The 20,064-nt window shown below is 35.7% G+C and overlaps 1 long non-coding RNA gene across 1 annotated transcript in view; it reads left to right on the top strand.

Annotated features, from left to right (window-relative positions):
- LOC143662645 (uncharacterized) overlaps nucleotides 1-13,301 on the top strand; it is a 33,232-nt gene extending 19,931 nt beyond the window's left edge. Inside the window, exon 4 of the long non-coding RNA XR_013165510.1 lies at nucleotides 13,261-13,301. This is a non-coding gene — a long non-coding RNA (uncharacterized LOC143662645). The remainder of the gene's footprint in view (nucleotides 1-13,260) is intronic.
- The last annotated feature ends 6,763 nt before the right edge of the window (nucleotides 13,302-20,064 follow it).

Below are 20,064 nucleotides of genomic sequence, written 5' to 3'. Positions count from 1 at the left end.
GTGGGTCTTGATTAGTTTACTGGAGTCCTTTAAAAGGGGAAACATTTTGAAGAAACCTCAGAGCTGACAGAGAGAGCAGACACAGACACTTGGATAACAGTTGCTTCAGAGCCTACAGAGCTGACAGAGACTCAGATAGTTGGAAATGCTTGGAGCCCAGCAGATGTCACCATATGCCTTACCATGAGATATTAAGCAAGGCAGAACCTGGAGAGAAGGGAAGCCAAGAGATGAAAGCCAGGCCTGACGAAACAAAGTGAGGAACCCCCACAGGAATAGAGGCTGAAAGCAATGGAGCCCAGGAGTAAGGGACCAGCAGATGCCCAGTCACATGCCTTCCCAGCTGACAGAGGTGTTCCAGACCCATCAACCCTCCTTGAACTAAGGTATCTTTTTCTGGGTGCCTTATTTGGACATTTTCTTGGCTCTAGAACTGTAAACTTGTAACTTATTAAATTCCATTTTTAAAGAGCCATTCCTGTTTCTGGTATATTACATTCTGGTAGCTTACCAAACTTACACAAAACACTACTGAACTTTGGGGTTGATATTCTACCATGCTACATTGCTGAATTAATTTGTTGGCTCTAGGAGCTTTGTTGTGGATTTTTCAGGATTTTCTTCATATAGTTCATATCATCTGAAAATCGGAAAAGTTTTACTTCATCCTTTCCCATTTGGATGATTTTTATTTCTTTTTCTTGCCTAATTGCTCTGGTAAGAATTTCCAGTACAAAGTTGAATAGCAGTGCACATCCCTCTCTTGTTTCTGATCTTAGAAGGACAGCTTTCAGTTATTCAGAATTAAGTAGGGTATTAGCTGTGGGTTTTTCTTATAATCCCTTTATTGTGTTTAGGAAGTTTCTCTTCCTAGCATTTGAAGTGTTTTCATCAAGAAAGGGTGCTGTGTTTTGTCAGATGCTTTCTTTGCATCAATTGGGATAATCATGTTTTTTTCCCCCTCTGTTCTATTAATGTGGTATAGTACATTAATTGATTTTCTTATGTTGATACAATTTTGCATAACACTTAATCATGATGTATAATCCTTTTAACATGATGTTGGATTTATTTTGCTAGTATTTTCTTGGGGATTTTTCCACTTCTAGCCACAAGGGCTATTGGTCTATAGTTTTCTTTTCTTGTGTGTCCTTTACCCAATTTTGGTATGAGGACGATATTGGCCTCATAAAATGAATTAGGAAATGTTCCCTCCTCTTCAATTTTTTGAAAGAGTTTGAGCAGAATTGGTGTTAAACCTTCTTAGACTGGTAGAATTCCCCTATGAAGCCATGTGGTCTTGGGCTTTTCTTTGTTGGGAGGGTTTTGATTACTTATTCAACCTCTTTACTAGTAATTGTTTTCTTGAACTCTTATTTCTTTTTGAGTCAGTGTAGGTAGTTTGTATGTTTCTAAGAATTTGTCCATTTCATCTGGGTTATCTAATTTATTGACATATCATTGTTCATAGTATCCTCTTATAATCCTTTCTATTTCAGCAGGCTCAGTAGTGATGTCTCCCTTTTCAATTTTGATTTCCATTATTTGTGTTCTCTTCTTTGTCAATCTAGATAAAGATTTGCCTATTTTATTGTTCTTTTCAAAGAAAAAATTTTGGTTTTGTTGATTCTCTCTATTGTTTTTTTTTTTTTCTTCTTTCATCCATGTTAATCTTTATTATTTCCTTCTGTTCACTTTAGGTTTAGTTCACCCTTCTTTTTCAAGTTCTGCCAGTTTTGAGGTTAAGTCTCTGATTTGTAGTCTTTCTTCTTTGTTTAATGTAAACATGTAGAGTTATAAATTTCCCTTTCAAAACTGCCTTCACAAGTTTGTCTATATTGTATTTTCATTTTTATTCATCTCTAGATACTTCCTAATTTCACTTCTGATTTACTCCTTAACTTATTGCTTCTTTAATTTCCCCATATTTGCTCTTAAATTTAAGTTCTCAGCATTTGCTCATTATAGTTAGTTTATATTAATGAGGATTTACAATATTTGTCCTTTCATTTCTGGTTTATTTCACTCAACATAATGTCCTTAAGCTTCATTCTCCTACTTGCATGCCTCACAACTTCATTCCTTCTTATAGCCCACTCAGTTTTCCTTTGTACGTATACACTACAGTTCACCCTTCTGTTCATCCATGGATGTAACCTTAGATCACCTCTATCCACTGCACAACTGTGAATAATGCCACCATAAATACCAGTGTGCAAATGTCTATTTGTGTCCCTGCTTTCAGTTCTAAGTCTGTTTTTCTCCTTCCATTATAGTAGGAGAATATACATTTTATGATTTAAATATTTATGTATTTATTAAGACTTGTTCTGTGACCCAAAATATGGTCTTTCACGAGAATGATCCATGTGCACTCGAAAGAATGTGCATTCTGTTTTTACAGGGTGGCAGTGTTCTATGTATGTCAGTTAGGTCTAGTTGGTTTCATATATTTTTCAAGTCCCATACTTCCTTATCGAGCTTTTGACTAGATATTCTATCAATTATTGAGAGTGGTATCTTAAAGTTTACTGCTAATAATGTAGAGCCATCTATTTCTCCGTTCAAATCTATCAGTATTTGCTTCATATGTTTTTGAGCTCGGCTGTTAGGCACATATACATTTATAATTGTTATGTCTTCCTGTGGAATTGTTCCCTTTATCAGTATATAATGGCTAGCTTTGTCCCTTGTAACAGCTTTTTATTTATATTTTATCCAAAATTTGTGTAGCCACCACAGCTTTTTTTTTGATTACTGCTTTCATGGTATCTTTTTGTTTTCATTCTTTCCCTCTCAGTTGACTTATACTTTTGACTTTAAGGTGATTCTCTTAAGTGGGGTCATGCTTCTTTATCCATTCTCTGTCTTTTGTCTGGAAAGTTTAATCCATTTATATTTAAAGTCACTACTGAAATACAGAACTTTTTTGTTTTTGCTATTTAGCCCTTGTAATTCTTATATATATTTTTGTCTCTCACTTTCATTAAGGCCTATTTTTATATTTATTTGCTTTTTTGTATTGTACCATATTGAGTGCATATACACGTCTTTGCTAAGTTTGGGAAGTTCTCTGTCATTATTTCCTTGACTCTTCCTTCTGGTGCTTTCTCTCTTCTCCTTCTTAGACCCCCATAACGTGTGTATTGGTGTGCTTGATGTTGTCTCATAGCTGTCTTAGGCTAATTTTGCTTTTAATATTTCTTTTTTCTCTAATCCTCAGCCTGACTGATTTCAAGTATCTTTTCTCCAAGTTCACTGATCCTTTCTTCTGCCAGCTCCAATCTGCTTTTGAAACTGACCTTGAAATTTTTCAATTATTTTGGTCTTTACCTCCAGTAAATTCTGTTTGCTTCCTATTTAAAATTTCTGTCTCTTTACTTAGACTCTCATATTGTGCCATATTGAGTCCTTTCTTACTTCTATCTGGATATATTTTTCATTTATTTTCCTGTGTGTTCCAATGGGGTTAAAATTAAAATCCTAAATATACAACAATCATATTTGTTTGACACCAACTTAACTTCAGTAACATGCACATGTACATGTCCTGCACCTCTCAGTACCCCCCACCATTTTTTTGTACTTTTACTCTCTTGTTTCATTAATTCGTTGTTTTCCTGGTCTCTTTTCATTCTTTCTCTGTACATTCATTCATCTCCTTGGGCATTTTTTAAGAACAATTTTTTAAAACCTTTGTTTGGTATGTCTGTATTCTCATTTCTTCATTCACATTTTCTATATTTTTATCCTCGTCCTTTGGAAGGGCCATCATTTCCTGTTTCTTTTTTCTTCTACTTTTATGTACAAGAAGAATCTCAGAAGGCACATGGTAACATCTGATAGCTTTCTCTCCTCATTTCATAAGGCCTTCCTGGGGATTACATCCTTCTGCATCTCTAAAGGTCTCTGGCTGTGTGAGGTCTGTTGGGTCTGTTGGTTCTGTTGGCACTATGTCAGCTCAGCATTCTCCAAAATGTTTCCTCTTTTAAAGGACTCCAGCAAACTAATCAAGACCCACTTGGAATGGGTGGGATCACATCTCCATCTAATAAAAAGATCACACCATAATTGGACATGCCACATCTCTGCAGTGGAGATAATCTAATCAAACATTATCTTAAAAAAAAACAGCTGTGCCCACAAGGCTGGGTCTGGATTAAAACATGGCTTTTCTACGGGATATAAAAGATTTGAGCCAGCATACATGGCTTACCCAGAAAATGCAGTCCTTCAGTTAACTGTACGTTGCAGCCTAAGGAAGTGCTGCATCTTTAAATCTCCATTGCTGCTGTCCATGTCTGGGGAGGGTTGAGACCATGGCTGTTGCTGGCTTTGTCAGAGTAGGGCTGAAACAATAGCTGCCCTTAGAGCTAAGAACTAGCCATCTGAATTTGCTAGTGAAAAGCCAAGATCAACAGTCGGCCATGCCCACTCCCCCACCCCGTTCTTGAAGAGGGTTTTTACATCACTTTTTGTCACCAGCAGCAAGTCTGGTACTGGACACTGTGGTGACCTACCATGAAAGTGGAGAATGGGCACTGCTAGTCACTTCATAGAGAAAGCAATTTGCAGTTCTTTATCATAATTTATCTGCCTCTTCCTTCTGCTGTTCCCTGGGCACTGAATAGTGTTCTTGTGGCCTCTCAAGTTTCAAAATAGTTTTTTCAAACACTTCCTGCTTGTTTAATAGTTGTTTTAGTAGAAGGATGAGTTTTGGAGCTCCATATTTCACCACCTTCTGTGGAAATTATCTGCCGTTATTTTTATAGATTTGTATTTTACAACCTGTAAAAAGTAAAAATTAGTATTACAAACCAAAAAATGCCATAGTACTGGCATTTATAATTACCTATATTTTTACCTTCATTGAAGGTCTTTATTTCATTATACTTGAAACTCTGTGTGGTGACCTTTCATTTCATTATAAAGTAGTCCCTTTAGCATTGTTTGCAGTGCATATCAGTAGTGATGAACTAACTCACCTGTTCGTTTATTTTTTTTATTTGGCAGTGGAGGCAGAGATGTCTCAGTCACTCCCTTAGTTTTCTTTCTTTCTTTTCTTTCTTTTTTTTTTGCAGGGGCGGGCACCAGGAATCAAACCCAGGTCTTCAAACTCCCATAGTTTTGTGGGACATTCTTACTGGATACAGAATTCTGTGTTGGCAATTATTTTCTTTCAGCACTTTAAGTATTTTATTCTACAATCTTGTTGCCTCCATGTTTTCTGATGAGAAATCAACGTTTAATCTTATTGGAACTCCCTCATACATAACATGCTGTTTTCTCTTACATCTTTCAGAAGTCTCTCCTTGTCCTTGGCATTTTACAGTTTGACTACTATGTGTCTAAGGATGATTCTCTTTTAGTTTATCTTGTTGGGAGTTTGTTGGGCTTCTTGAATGTGCATATACATGACTTTCATTACACTGGGGAAGTTTTCTGCCATTACTTCTTTGAATATTCCTTCTGACCTTATCTCTCTTTGCTCTCCTTCTAGGACTCTCCTTCTAAGTCTAATGCATGTATTGGTACATTTAATGGTGGTGTCTCACATGTCCCTTAGGCCCTGTTCACTTTTTTTAAACTTATTTTTTCTTTCTGCTCCTCAACCCAAATCACTTCCATTGTCTTGTCTTCTAGTCCATTGCTTATTTGATTGCCAGCTCCAATCTGCTCCTAAAATCCTCTGGGGAATTTTTCATTTCAGTTATTGTGATCTTCAATTTCAGTTTTTCTGTTTTATTTCTTTATAAAATCCCTGTCTCTTCATTGAGATTCTCATGTCGTTCATTCATTAAACAGTATAGTCTGGTATCCACCAATTATTTCTCTGTGTCTTCCTTTATCTCGTTGAGCATATTGAGAATTTTTTTTTTTTTCATTTTTGTATGAGCAGGCACTGGAAATCGAACCTGGGTCTCTGACATGGTAGGTGAGAATTCTGACACTGAACCACTGTTGCACCACCCTTGAGGATTGTTTTTTAAATCCAAAGTCCAGTCTTCATTGATGGTTTCTGGACTTTACCCTGTTGCTTTGGATGGACTATCATTTGTTGAGTCTTTGTTTCTCTTGTAATCTTTTGTGGCACACTGTACATTTTAATATTTTAAAATTTTACCTCTGTGTTTTAGTCACTGAGCTATCTTTTCCTTATCTTTATATCCAGCTAGTGATACAATAGAGATTTTCTTGAGTGCCAGGATCTAACAGAAGCAAACAAACCAATACAAAGAAACACCTTTTATATTATTTGAAAATTCTTTCTACGTTGGTTGGTGTTCTCCTTCAGAATTTAGCCTTCTTATCAAGAAGATCCACCCAAAGTGAACCTGAAGCACAGGGTCATAACCATCTTTTCCGAGCTTGCATCTTGCCCTGGGCTTGTGGTTGCTCATGGCCTTAGGAAATCCCCTGATTACAGGAATTCAAATGCCCCCTCTACTTCCCATGAAGTAGACTTTCTCCCTCTGAGGGTGCTTAAAGCAAGTAATCCTTTGCCCAGTCCACTTTGACTTAACTGATTTAGCTGCCCACAAGCAGCTTTTGCCTGTAGACCAAGTACTGGGAGTTTGAGCCAGAGACCGAGTTCCTGGTTCAGTCTTTCAGGATACACCTGATAAATTGGCACTGACATCGGCTCCCCAGTACACATCTAGGGGTTACTTTGCTCCCTCTGGAAAAGACCAGGAACCCACAATGGGGTCTCAGGCCAGCTCCATACTACACCAGTGATAGGCAGGAGGGGGGACCAGAAAGGATGCCACAAACAACTTCTATTTAACTGCATTTTCTTGATTCAGTCTTTGCACAGTTACTGCAACCCTTTGACTTGCAGGAGCTTTGAGGAAGGTGGCTTGGCCAGAATTTGCTAGTTGTTCACAGATTCTAAACTGGAATAATTCTATGGTGTATCTTGTGGTGCCATCTTGGTCGACTGCAGCTGTAATGATTCTTGGTATAATTGTATCTCTCATGAGTTAACATTAACTATTTGAAATTAGCACGTGTTCTCATCTTATAAAGTTCATTCTGTTTATGCCTATGTATCATCTATTGCTGTTTTGTTTATCAACAAAATTTTCATTGTTTGGTCTATTGCTTTTTTCATAGAGGTGAGTTGAATAACTCCCACTATGAGTAGATTTAGTGGTTTCTCCTTGAAACTCTGTTTATCTTTGCTTTATATATTAAATGTCTTTGTTGTTACATGCATGAAACTTATAATTTGTATATCTTCTTGTCTACTTCTGCTTAGTCTCAAAAATTTGTACAAGAAGAGGATGGACTTAGAAGGAGAGAGTCAATTTTCAAGATGCACCATGAACATACAGCTTTGCTCAAAAGACAAACAACACAAACAACAATAAAAATGTTGTATACCTAGGGCTTTAATCTAGGATTCTTTAGAATCCCCTAACTTAGGGCATTTAATGGTTGAAAAATCCAACAAATACACTCCTAGGAGTCAGGTTAAAAACAAAGTTAACTACATCATGGTCCATTGATTTCTCCAGCTTTGACAAAACTTTTCTCAATACTTTTTAAATCACTTCTCAATGTTTTTGATAAAACATTCTTTAATGGCACAAGGGGAGATTCTTCAGGTGATGGTATAACTTAGGCTAATTTCTGGGAGTACAGCAGAGCATAGAGACCATAGAGGGCATAGAGAAATTGGATAGAAATTTCAGGCATAAAGTCTTATGATTATGTTTATTCTCACAGTATTTTTCTACAAGTAAATATACAGAAAGTATACCAATTTTTAAGGGAAATCTGTTGCAACAAAGCAATAAAAAAAAATAGGATAGCCTTAAGGCAGTGGCTGGTCAACAGGATATAAATGGTGAATTCAAATTTTCCTTAAAGTGAGTGCCATGAATTTTTAAATTTTTTTAAATTTCCTACTTCCTGCTGATTTGAATGAAAATCAGCAGAAGAAAATTGTGTTTGTAAAAGGAGTGGCAAAGATATAGGAAGGAAATACAGAATTCGGCATCACAGAAGTCAAGTGGAGGGCCTCAGCAACTTCCAAGATAATCAGACTTCCTTCTCCTGTATCATTCTTGCACAGCCAAAGAACTTCATGATTGATCAGTGGTCAAGAATGTTAGTTACTTCAAAGAAGTAAAAGAGAATATGGAGTGAGATACTTTATTTAGAAAAATCACCAGTTGCTTTTAAAGTAGTTTTAGTGGATTGAAGGGGCACAATTGGATTTGAAAAGCATTGAGCAGTATGTGCATTATAAAGAAATGGTTTGTGAGTTATCAGGTATCTCTCAACAGTTTCAGTACCAATGATGCCTCTGCTTTCACTGTCATTTTATTTATACCTTCGTCTTAAATCATTTTTCTCCACTGAAGATATATTCCCAGAAGAGGTCATATTTTCAGTTTTGACTAGTGCGACATTAACCATAGGAAGGAGCATATTGTAAAAACGTTAAACCCAGTGCTAAATATATCTTGCAGCTGGAGAGTATCTTGCAACTAGGTTGAGGGTGCAAACCTCAAAAAGAGAAGCTGAATTCAGTATACGTCACTTATTTTAGCAATGAATCCTGTAATTGCCCCTTTAGCTATGAATTTTTCACATAATCATGAGAACTTATAGACAGTCATATTATAGGTAACTTTTTCAGATTATTCTCCTGAACTCTGTGGCAGGCAGAATTCTAAGATGACCCCCACGACCCCACAGGCCCTGGTGTTCAAGCCCAGTTTAATTTCTTCTTCTAGAATGTGGATAGAGCTTGTAATTTGCTTCTACTCAATTGAATAGGGCAAAGGTGAAAGTATTTTGCAGATGTAATTAAGGTGCCATATAAGATGATTTTAATCAAATGGGAGTTATTCCAAGGCAGTTCTGCCAATTAGGAGAAACCCCATAAGAAAGAGCATGGACCCTCTCTGAGGCCAGAGGTTTTCCGTGCTGGCTTGATGAAGTACGCAACGTGTTTAGGAGGCCCTCGTGTCAAGAAATTGCTGAGGGGGTTTACAGTTGTGGGCATCCACATTCTCTAGAGCCAGAGGGCGGATCCCAGATGAGAGCCAGGAAAAACGCCAGGGACTTCAGTCGGGAGACCACAGGAAGTGAATTCTGGTTACAACATGATTGAATCTGGAAGCATACCCTGAAAGAGCCTGCAGATGAAAATGCAACCCAGCTGCCCCCTTTATTGAGGTCTTATGAGACCCTAATCCTAGGAGCTAGTGAGGCTGTGTCTGCACTCAACCCACAGAAACGGATAATAAAGGTACGTTGTTGTAAGTTTCTAGTTTTTTTGTAATTTGTTGTGCAGCCATAGAAAACTAATAGTTTCTCACATTCTGATTGATTTATGATAACAAAATGCTTTTGTTAAACTCACAACCCCAGCACAGAAACAGTTCTTGTTCATAGAGAATTTCTCATGCTCTCCAGCTTACATAAAAGTTTCAAATGGGGTAAACATCTATTACTATTATATTTATGTTAATTGTAGAAGAGATTCTTCTAATATACTCTAGCTCTGAAATAGCTTTACATCTGCACTGTCTTTAACCTAGTTGGTGGAAAGGAACACCCGGGATTATCATTCTCCCCTCCCTTCTATCATTATTTCATGACCAAAGAACTTGCAAACTGTCTAATATATCATAGCATCACAGGGAATTGGTATGGGCAAGACTATATTGCAAAAGTCAGGTGATGCTTATAGGCATAGAAGTATGAGAAAAATAACTTTTGTTTGCAACAGTATAAATGATCCCATTACACCTTTCTTTCAGTTCTGCAAGGTATAATTGTCCCTTTTTTAAAAATAAGAAAAACATGCCTGTAGAAGTAAAGGGAATTTTTTCCAAAGCCAGACCACAAAGAAGTGGGGGAGTGGGGATTCATATCCTTTAATGCCAAATCTTGAGAGGGCTAATCATTTCCCTCCATTCCTCAGTTTCCTCATTACATTGTTCTCCTTGAGCGATAGGGAATTTTTTCAAAGAAGTGTAAAATGAATTTGGGAATTGGGTTCTTTCCAAATATACACCTTCACTGAGGCCGCAGAGATGGTGTAACCATAGGAAGGAGCATGTTGTAAAAACGTTAAACCCAGTGCTAAATATATCTGAGAATCTAGGCTCAATTTCTGGACAGAACTGATGTTCTTAGTTATTGATTTATTTAGCTAATTGTTTGAAGAATTATTTGATCACATGTTTCTGAAGTTTGTCAGCTTTATTTGCCTGAGCTTTTTTGAAGTCAGTTCCAGAGGAAAGCATAGGATTGAAGTATTTTAATATTAAAATATTGTGATGACTATAAAACATAACAAAGTACATACCACATACATGTAAAATATATTGAAAAATTATTATGAAATACATTGTACCCTTCATCCAGGTTAATAAATAGAATGATACAAGAAACACATATATTCTTTCTCAGACTCCTTCCTTCCCCCCCTCCCTCCTACCTTGACTTTTATAAAATGCAAATGCTTGCTTTTTTTTTTTGAACAATGTAGTTTGGTTTTGTCTGTTTTAAAGTTTCATATGATAAAATGAAATATTTTCGTATTTTTTAAACTTTATAGTCTAGTTTTGTCTGTTTTAAAATTTCATATGATAAACTCACCTGTATATTATTTTATTTCTTTCTTATGTTTCATATTTTTTCTTAAAAGGCATTGATTTTGTTACATGGAGCTGTTCTCCATTTTTGTTGCTGTATTGTTATGCATGAATATATCACAATATATTTATCCATTTCCTGGCTGACAGGCATTTGAGTTTTTACACTTTTGGGTCTGTTACTAACAATGCTTCTAGGAATATATATACTTGTGTAGGCACACATTTCTCTAGACTATTTACAATAGAATTGGAATTACTGGATAAGACGATGTGTTTATTCATTTTATTAGCTAAGGCAGCCTGTTTTTCCAAAGAAATTGTACCAATTTACGCTCCCCAAATGAGAGAGTTCTTGTTGCCCCGCATCTCAGCCAGCACTTGGTATTTTCAGATTTTTTAATGTTGACCGATTAGAGAGTGATAACATATACCCATTGTGGTTTCACTTTGTATATCCCCGATTTATTTCTGAGTTGTATAAACATACCACAATTCATTTCTCCTGCTGATGGATCTTTAGGTTGTTTCCAGCTTTTGTCTATTATACAAAAGTGGACTGTGAACATTGGCACACAAGCCTTTTTCATAGACAGATGCTTTAATTTATCTTGGTAAACACCTAAAAGTGGAATTGCTGGTTTTTCATAGGTGTATATTTAATTTATAAAGGTCTACAAATTGGTATTTCACAGTAGTTTTACAAGTTTATGCTCCCATAAGCTATATATGAGAGTTCCAGTTGCCCCACATTTGTGCCAATGTTCGATATTATAGGTCTCTCAAATTTTAACTATTCTAGTGGTTTTAATTTGCATTCCCTGATAACTAATGCATTTGTACACTCTATCATGTTCTTTTTAAAAATATTTTATTGATATCTTTGCATACATACAGTCCATACATGCTGTACAATCAGTGGCTCACAATATCATCACATAGTTGTGTATTCATCACCATGATCATTTTTTAGAACATTTGTATCACTCCAGAAAAAAGAAATAAAAAGAAAAATGAAAGAACTCATACCTCCCATTCCCTTTACCCCTTCCTCTCATTGACCACTAACATTTTCATCTACCCAATTTATTTTACCCTGTACCCCCCCATTATTTATTTATTTATTCTATCTGTATTTTTTACTCATCTGTCCACACTCTGGATAAAAGGAGCATCAGACACAGGGTTCTCACAATCCCACAGACACCCTGTAAAAGTTTTATCTTTATATAATCATCCTCAAGAAACATGGCTACTGGAACACAGCTCCACAGTTTCAGGTACTCCCCACCAGCCACGCCAATGCACTATAAATTAAAAAGGGATATCTATATAATGCGTAAGAATAACCTCCAGGATAACCTCTCGACTCTGTTTGAAATCTCTCAGTCACTGATACTTTATTTTGTCTCATTTTTCTCTTCCCCCTTTTGGTTGAGAAGGCTTTCTCAGTCCCATTTCATCACGTTCTTGCTGCCCATTTTTGTATCTCCTTTTGTAAAGTATCCACAATTGTTTTTGACAATTTATTGTTTTTTGTTATCACTGAGGTGTAGGTATTTTTTTTATATTCTAGATGCAAGTCCTTTTGTCGTATAAAAGTTTTTGAACATTTTTCTCAGTCTGTGGCATGTCTATTAGTTTTCTTATGAGTAACTTTTGGTGAGCAGAAATTTTGATTTTTTAATTTTGAAGATGTTCAAGTTATCTTTTTTCCCATTAGTGCTTTTGAGTTAAAAAAATGCATATTTCAAAGTCATAAACATTCTCCTGTGCTCTCGTCTAGAAACCTTATAAATTTAAGCTTTATTCCAGGTCTATGGTCCACTTTCTTTTAAATTTATGTATGTCGTGAGGTAGAGATAAAGTTTCTTTATTGTTTTCATATAATTATCCAGTTGTTTCTACAGCTGTTCTTGAAAACACTGTCAATTTCCTGTTGAAGTGCATTGCCACCACTGTAGAAAACCAATTGGCTTTATGTGTGTCTATTTAGGGATACCTAATCCATTCTGTCGGTGAATTTGTCTTCCCTCATGCAATTACTACTTTGTCTTACTTACCATTACTATGGCTTTATAATATATAAAATATATTTTAAATTCAGGTAGTATAAGTACTATTTTCTCGGTTATTTTAAAAAAAATTGCATCCTTTGCATTTCTGTGGAAAGTTTACATTTGTCAATTTTCATTAAAAAAAAGACTGCTGAGATTTTAATTGGAATTACATTTAATCTATGGGACAAATTGGGAAAAATTGACATCTTAACAATACTAAGTCTTCAAATCCATAGCAAGATCTTTTTCAGTTTATTTAGGTTTTCTTTCAGCAATTTTCTATAATCTTCATAATAAAGATACTGCACATATTTTACAAAATTTTTCTAATATTTTGTATTTTTATTCCACTATGAGATTTTTAGTTGTATTTCCCATTTATTTGTTGCAAGTATATTGAATTGCAATATATTCTTATTGGCCTCATGTCCTGCAGTCAGGCTGAATTCACTTTTACTTTCTTGGTACCTTTTTTGTAGATTCTTTATCATTTTCCTTCACCATGATCATATTGATTATTTATAAAGACAGTTATTACTTCTTGCTTTCAATCTTTATCATTTCTTTTCTCTTTCTTCCAGGCACTTTCCAGGACCTCTGTTAAAATGGCAAATAGAAATGGTGAGAACACATATAATTGCTTTGTTACTGATTTTAGGGAACATAAGAAATTAAGGCCATTAAATATATGACTTTAGCTGTAGATTTTTCTTAGTTGCACTCAATCAGATTGGATAAACTCCCATCAATTGCTAGTTTCTTACAGGTTTTGATGGTTTGTTAGTTATGAATGGGTGGTGAATTTTATCAAATGCTTTTTCTGCAACTAAGTCGGTTCTGGTGGTGGTTTTTGTCTCCTATTTGGTTAATGTGATGAGTTACATTAACTAATTTTCAAATGCTAAATCAGCATTATGTCCCTGGTGTAAACCCCACTTAGTCATGTCATATTCCATTTATTATATGCTTCTGTATTCGATTGGCTTATATTTTAATAAGGAAGTTTGGGGATACAATCATGATGAATATTGGTGTTTGATTTTTCTTCAAATATATTTGTCAGATTTGATATAATGGTATGCCAGTTTCATAAAACAAGGTGGGAAATTGCTTTTTTAATTCTAAAAAACTTTATAGATATGTTGTTACATCCTCTTTGAATGTTTGTTAGCATTCACAAGTACGACCATCTGAGCCTGAAATTTTCCTTGCAGGAACTTTTTTACAGATTCCAATTAGGAAAAACAGATTATTTTTCTATTATATTATTAATGTTCTACTTCTTACTGTGTCATTTTTGATACTTCATGTCTTTCAGGGAATTTGTCTAATTAATCTGCATGTTTTGGTTTATGGGCAAAAAGTAAATGTTTACATTATTCCTTTAATACCTTTTTAAGGATCTTTAGTGATGCCTCATTTCTGTTCCTTTTTTTGGTGATTTGTGTTTTCTTTTTTTCTTAATCAGTGTTGTTTCAGTTTATCAATTTTATTAATATTTCAAAAAGACAACTTTTGACTTTATTAATTTTTCTTGTTTGTTTTATTGATTTCCACTCATCTTTATTATTTCCTACCTTCTATATACTTCAGGTTAAATTTGTATTTTTTCTAGTTTCTTCCTGCAAAAAGCTTAATTTATTTTAAACTTTTATTCCTCTTTTAAAAAAAATATTTTTATTGATAAATCTTCACACACATGCATTCCATACATGGTGTACAATCAGTGGTTCACAATATCATCACATTGTTGTGTATTCATCATCATCATGATCATTTTTTAGAACATTTGCATCACTCCAGAAAAAGAAATAAGAAAAAAACTTCATTCCTGCAAAGGAGAAGATAAGCCTATTGAAAATTGTGCCTAAGAGTCATCCCTGAAGAACCTCTTTTGTTACTCAGATATGGCCTCTCTCTCTAAACCAACTCAGCAGGTGAACTCACTGCTCTCCTTGCTATGGGAGGGGCATGACTCCCAAGGCTGTAAATCTCCCTGGCAACATGGGACAGAAATCCCAAAATAAGCTGAGACCCCTCCCTCCCATTGACCACTTACCCCTCCCTCCCATTGACCACTAATATTTCCATCTACCCAATTTATTTTACCCTTTGTCCTTCCCATTATTTATTTATTTTTTATCCGTATTTTTTACTCGTCTGCACATACTCTGGATAAAAGGAGCAACAGACACAAGGTTTTCATATTCCCACAGTCACATTTTTAAAAGTTATATCTTTATTCAATTGTCTTCAAGAATCAAAGCTACTGGAACACAGCTCAACAGTTTCAGGTACTTCCTTCTAGCACACCACTATACCATAATCTAAAAAGGAGTATCTATATAATACATAAGAATAACTTCCAGGATAACCTCTCAGCTGTATTTGAAATTTATCAACCACTGAAACTTTATTTTGTCTCATTTCTCTCTTCCCCCTTTTGATGAGGAAGGCTTTCTCAATCCCTTGATGCCAGGTCTCAGCTTATTTTGGGATTTCTGTCCCATGTTGCCAGGGAGATTTACAGCCTTGGGAGTCATGCCCCTCCCATAGCAAGGAGAGCAGTGAGTTCACCTGCTGAGTTGGTTTAGAGAGAGAGGCCATATCTGAGTAACAAAAGAGGTTCTTCAGGGATGACTCTTAGGCACAATTTTCAATAGGCTTATCTTCTCCTTTGCAGGAATACGCTTCATAGGGGCAAGCCCCAAGATCAAGGGCTCAGTCTATTGAATTGGTTGTCCCCACTGCTTGCAACAGTATCAGGAATCCCCCAGATAGGGAAGTTGAATATTTCCTCCTTTCTCCCCAATCCCCCAAGGGGACTTTGCAAATACGTTTTTATTCTCTGCATAAATTGCTCTGGGATATATCAGGGCATCACACTAACCTGTACAAACCAACAAGATCTCACATCCTATTCAAGATTCCAGGTAATTACGGTGTTCAAGTAAACTGGCAATGCCAGTTAAATTAGATAATGTGCTACCCAAAATATAAAATTTGCACCAAACAATCATCTCTCCCTTTGGTCTTGCACAGAGGTTGAAGTTTGAAAATATGGGCCATATCATCCTTTACCCAGTATTCTGATTTACCTTAATCCTGCCCAGATCCTCTTCATTTATATTTCTAATCAAAGTCTGATCACTTTTTCAACTTTTTAAACAGTTCTTGTAGCGGGTACTGCTAACTTTCATGGCTTCAGAGCTCTAGCTTCGAGACTCAGATGTCATATAAATACCCGAAGTTTCAGGAAATGACCAGGTTATATACAAAAAGCTCAGTATCTCAGAGTTTAGAAATAACAGCTATAACTCCTGAATATATGTGACTGCTCTAAGAGCTTACATTCTAGGACCCCTTATAATAGGCCCCAACCTTTATTCCTCTCTTAATAAAACATTTGAAACTATGCATTTACCCTAAGAACTCCTTTAGCTATGGCCACAAATTTTGAAATCTTGTCTTTTATTAAAAAATCATTGTTATAAATATATTGAATTTCCCCTATAATTTTTACCCACAAATTATTTATAAATATGTTGTTTATTTTAAAAATAGGATTATGCAATATATATGCATAAGCTACAGATTTCTAATTTAATTCTATCAAGATAAGAAAATATCTTTATAAGATTTAAATCTTTTACAATGCATGCAGAATTTTTTTAAGGTCAGCCATGATCTTTGCTGGTAAACATATTGTGCACTTGAAAAATAATGTATATTCTTCAATTGTTTGGTATATTGTGCTATAAATATCAGTAAGTGGGTGACAGTTTGTTTAATTGTTCTAATTATAATTTTTGTCATGCATTCATTTATATGAATTAATTACTAGAGCTTTTAAAAATCTATAGCTGTGATTTTAGATTTGTCTGTTTCTCCTTTTTTTCTGTCATTTCTTTGGTCTTTATTAGAGAAGTTGTGAGTTTGCAGAACAATCAATCATGCATAAAATACAGGATTCCCATAGACCGCACCACACCAACACCTCGCACTGGTGTGGAACAATTGTGACAATTGGTGATAGTGTACTTCTACGATTGTACTACTAACTACAGTCCATGTGTGAATGTAGGGTTCACGGTGTGGTGTAGTTCCAAGTTTTTAAAATGTTTATTCTATTATTATATACACAATCTAACATTTCCCCTTAATCATCTCATTCAGTTATATATTTCAATACTGTTCATTGTGTTCACAGTGCCAAGTTACCCTAACCACCATCCAAGATGAATAGTTAGCAAATGTTATTGCTCATCTACCCGTTTAGGATTGGTATGTTGTTTTGATAAATTTTTCTTTTATCTTTGGTAAAATGCCCTTATTTATCTTTGGTGATATCCTGGTCTTGAAAGTCTACTTCATCTGTGTTAACGATGCCACATCAGATTTCTCTGAGTTAGTGTTATATAGCATCCTTTTATTTCTTTTGCTGTTAACTTGTATTTATTTATATTTGGTATGTATCTTAAATATTTCATATTTTTGGTCATGCTGTTTTATTCTGTTTGACAATCTGACAGTCTCTGCTATAATCAGAGTGTTTAATTATTTGCATTTATTCTAGTAATTGATGTTCCCAGATTTATATTCTTCCTCAGGATAAGGCCCTTTCCTTATGAAAGGGAATATTAGTTGGACATATGTGAGGCCTAAGGAACTTTGTTGTTGGGTCCTCCTAGTGTATTGCATGACTGTTTGGTTTTGTTTTGTGCTTTCAGTTACGTCCAATTTTGATTCTGAGAGGGATTTTCCCTTTTCTCCATTGTTTTTTTTTTTTGTTTTTTTTTTTTGCCTCAGGCTTAGTCAGCTATTGGGATGAGCCCCCCGTCTACCTGGAATGGGTCCCTAAGGAAATTCTGGATTCTCTCTGATCAGGCACCTCACCATTGTTCCCCACCTCCTGCTACAGCTTCTCCCCATTGACCATTCTAATTTTTTGACCATTCTAATTTGATTGGAGAGCTCTGAGGGACTCTCAGTAAATCCTCAGATCACAGTGTTGTTCTTGCCCTCGCTGTGATGGAGCTACCGGGTCCCCTGTGTAACTGGGATCAGTCACCCTAACCTCTAGTCTTTCCTGTTTGCTCACTGTGAGTAGATCTCCGGGCATGACTGCTTGCATCTACCAGATCCCTAGTGAAGTCACATATCCCTTGGCCACTAAGAGCTCCAAGCATTTCATGGTCATGGGGACATTTAATTGTGAAACAAAATAAAAAATTCCCACATCCACACTTTGGTTTCTGAACCTTCTTTTCATGTTGTGAGGGAAACGGCACGATATTTTGGCTCCTATTTTATAAGACCAAACCCTAGCCTCACACGGTGTTGTTTTCTGGTTGTTGTCACACTTGAGTTTTCAGTAAGAGTTTTCCACATGCTACTTCTGGTTGATAAAATCCATGGTGAGACAGGTGAAATCTGTGGAGGTGATTACACTGATGAACTTTTCTCATAAAGATATTCAGTGGTCAAAGATGACGCTGTATGAGCTACCGTGGCAGCAATAAGGCATTCAGTGCTGTAGCTTGTTGGAAAGGGAAAGCAAATCCACATCCAAAATATATGCCTATTTTCATGAAAAATGCAACCACCATCATAAATGTTGCAACGCATATAGAAGGACAGGAGAAAATACCCTGGCCTCTCTCTTTCCATTGCTTGATTTCTTGTGCTCCACATGAGCCAAATCCACTTGGTGCAAGAAAATGGACTCCAGTCTACACAAAGGAAGAAAGAGAAGGATGTAAAATATTTCTGGAGAGGTAGGAGATGAACATACAAGCACATTCATATTCTTATACTCTTCTGCCTGGAACAGTGCTGCAGGACACTGCACCTCCAATTCAGTCTCTAGTACTGCACTGGGGCCAGGAACAATGTTATTTCAAAGAAGAGAAAGTGTGAGGCTGCCAGGGTATAGATCGTGCAGGCCAGGCAAACAAAGGGAGAGAAAGATGTCTTGATTGATTGCTCTAGTAGACTGTCACCAAGCAGGCTGGCAATGATAAACGTAAATAGATCCTTCATGTAAAAAAGCCGCTATTATGGACCCAATATGGTTATTGACACTTGTTGCCTCTCTCAGAAAATCCAAGCATAGAAGGCAAGTGATTATAATGAAAATGTATTCAATTCACAAGCAAAGGGAATGAGGTGGGCCCAAAGCCAGAAAATTTTCTTTGATTGGGCTCTTATGTTATTGCCCTAAATTTAGTCAGCTGAATTTTAAGTACAATCCAATTCAATTTTTGGCATTTATCATAAAATCTCCATTTCATTGCAGATATTTTATAAGGCTCTATAATTGCTCTTACAGAAAGCAGTCTTCTTTTGATACAATGTACTTAGTATATAGTGAAGCCCCAGGTTACATTATTGTTATAACAGATTGCTGCAACTGAATACAAATATGAAAAATTTGGAAACTTGATGAGAGAATATGGGAGAAAAACTGACATTTACAAATTTCTGGCAGTTCTCCTTTTCTCTAGAGATTGAGGTTTAAACTTTTAACTTTAAACATTGGACGGTCCTTCTTTTGTGTTTAGGAAACTCCAAGAATTAACTCTTTGTTATATAAATACAAAATATATATCCACATATTGTGTGGCAAAGTATAATTTCCCATACAATCTAAATCCAACTGTTATATGTTTAAATTTTGGTAAAATAATATTACTATATCTTCAAACCTAAGGTGGGGGGAGGGTAAAATGTTCATGAGTTTATGAATCAAGCCCATATTTTCCCTAAACTCTTGCAGTTTCTGGGGTTGGGCTTTAAAAACTTTATATTTCAAGATAGTTTTAGGCTTTCAATGCAGAGAAAACTTGCAAAAATAGTGTAGAGATTTCTTTACACCCACTTTTCCCTAATGTTAATATCTTGCATAACCATAACACGGTTATTAAAACTAAGATATTAATTAACATTGGTAAAAAACTGTTAATTGAAGGACAGATTTTCCTTAGATTCCTCAGTTTTGCAGTGTTGTCCTTTTCCTTTTCCAGTATCCAATCCAGAGTGCCATATTGCATTTACTTGTTATGTCTCTTTAGTTTTCTCCACTCTGTGACAATCTCCCAGTCTATCCTTGACACTTTTGAAGAACGTTTCTTTTACAGAATGCCCCTCAATTAAGTCTATTTTAATGATCTAAAAATATCATAAAATGATATTTTCTCATTATTTGATTGAAGTTATGCATTCTTGGCAAAAATACCATAGGACTGATGTGAATTTCTCAGTTCTTTATCACATTTTGGGGCATATGAGGTCAATATATCCTAAAACTAGTGATTTTAAGCATCATCATTAGATTAAGGTTGTGTCTGCTGGTTTTCCCCACTGAAAAGTTCTTATTTCACCCT

This window comes from Tamandua tetradactyla, chromosome 18, assembly GCF_023851605.1.
Source record: "Tamandua tetradactyla isolate mTamTet1 chromosome 18, mTamTet1.pri, whole genome shotgun sequence".
Taxonomy (NCBI): Eukaryota; Metazoa; Chordata; class Mammalia; order Pilosa; family Myrmecophagidae; genus Tamandua; species Tamandua tetradactyla.
Note: the sequence above shows the minus strand (reverse complement) of the source record. Positions and strands in the feature narration are given on the sequence as shown.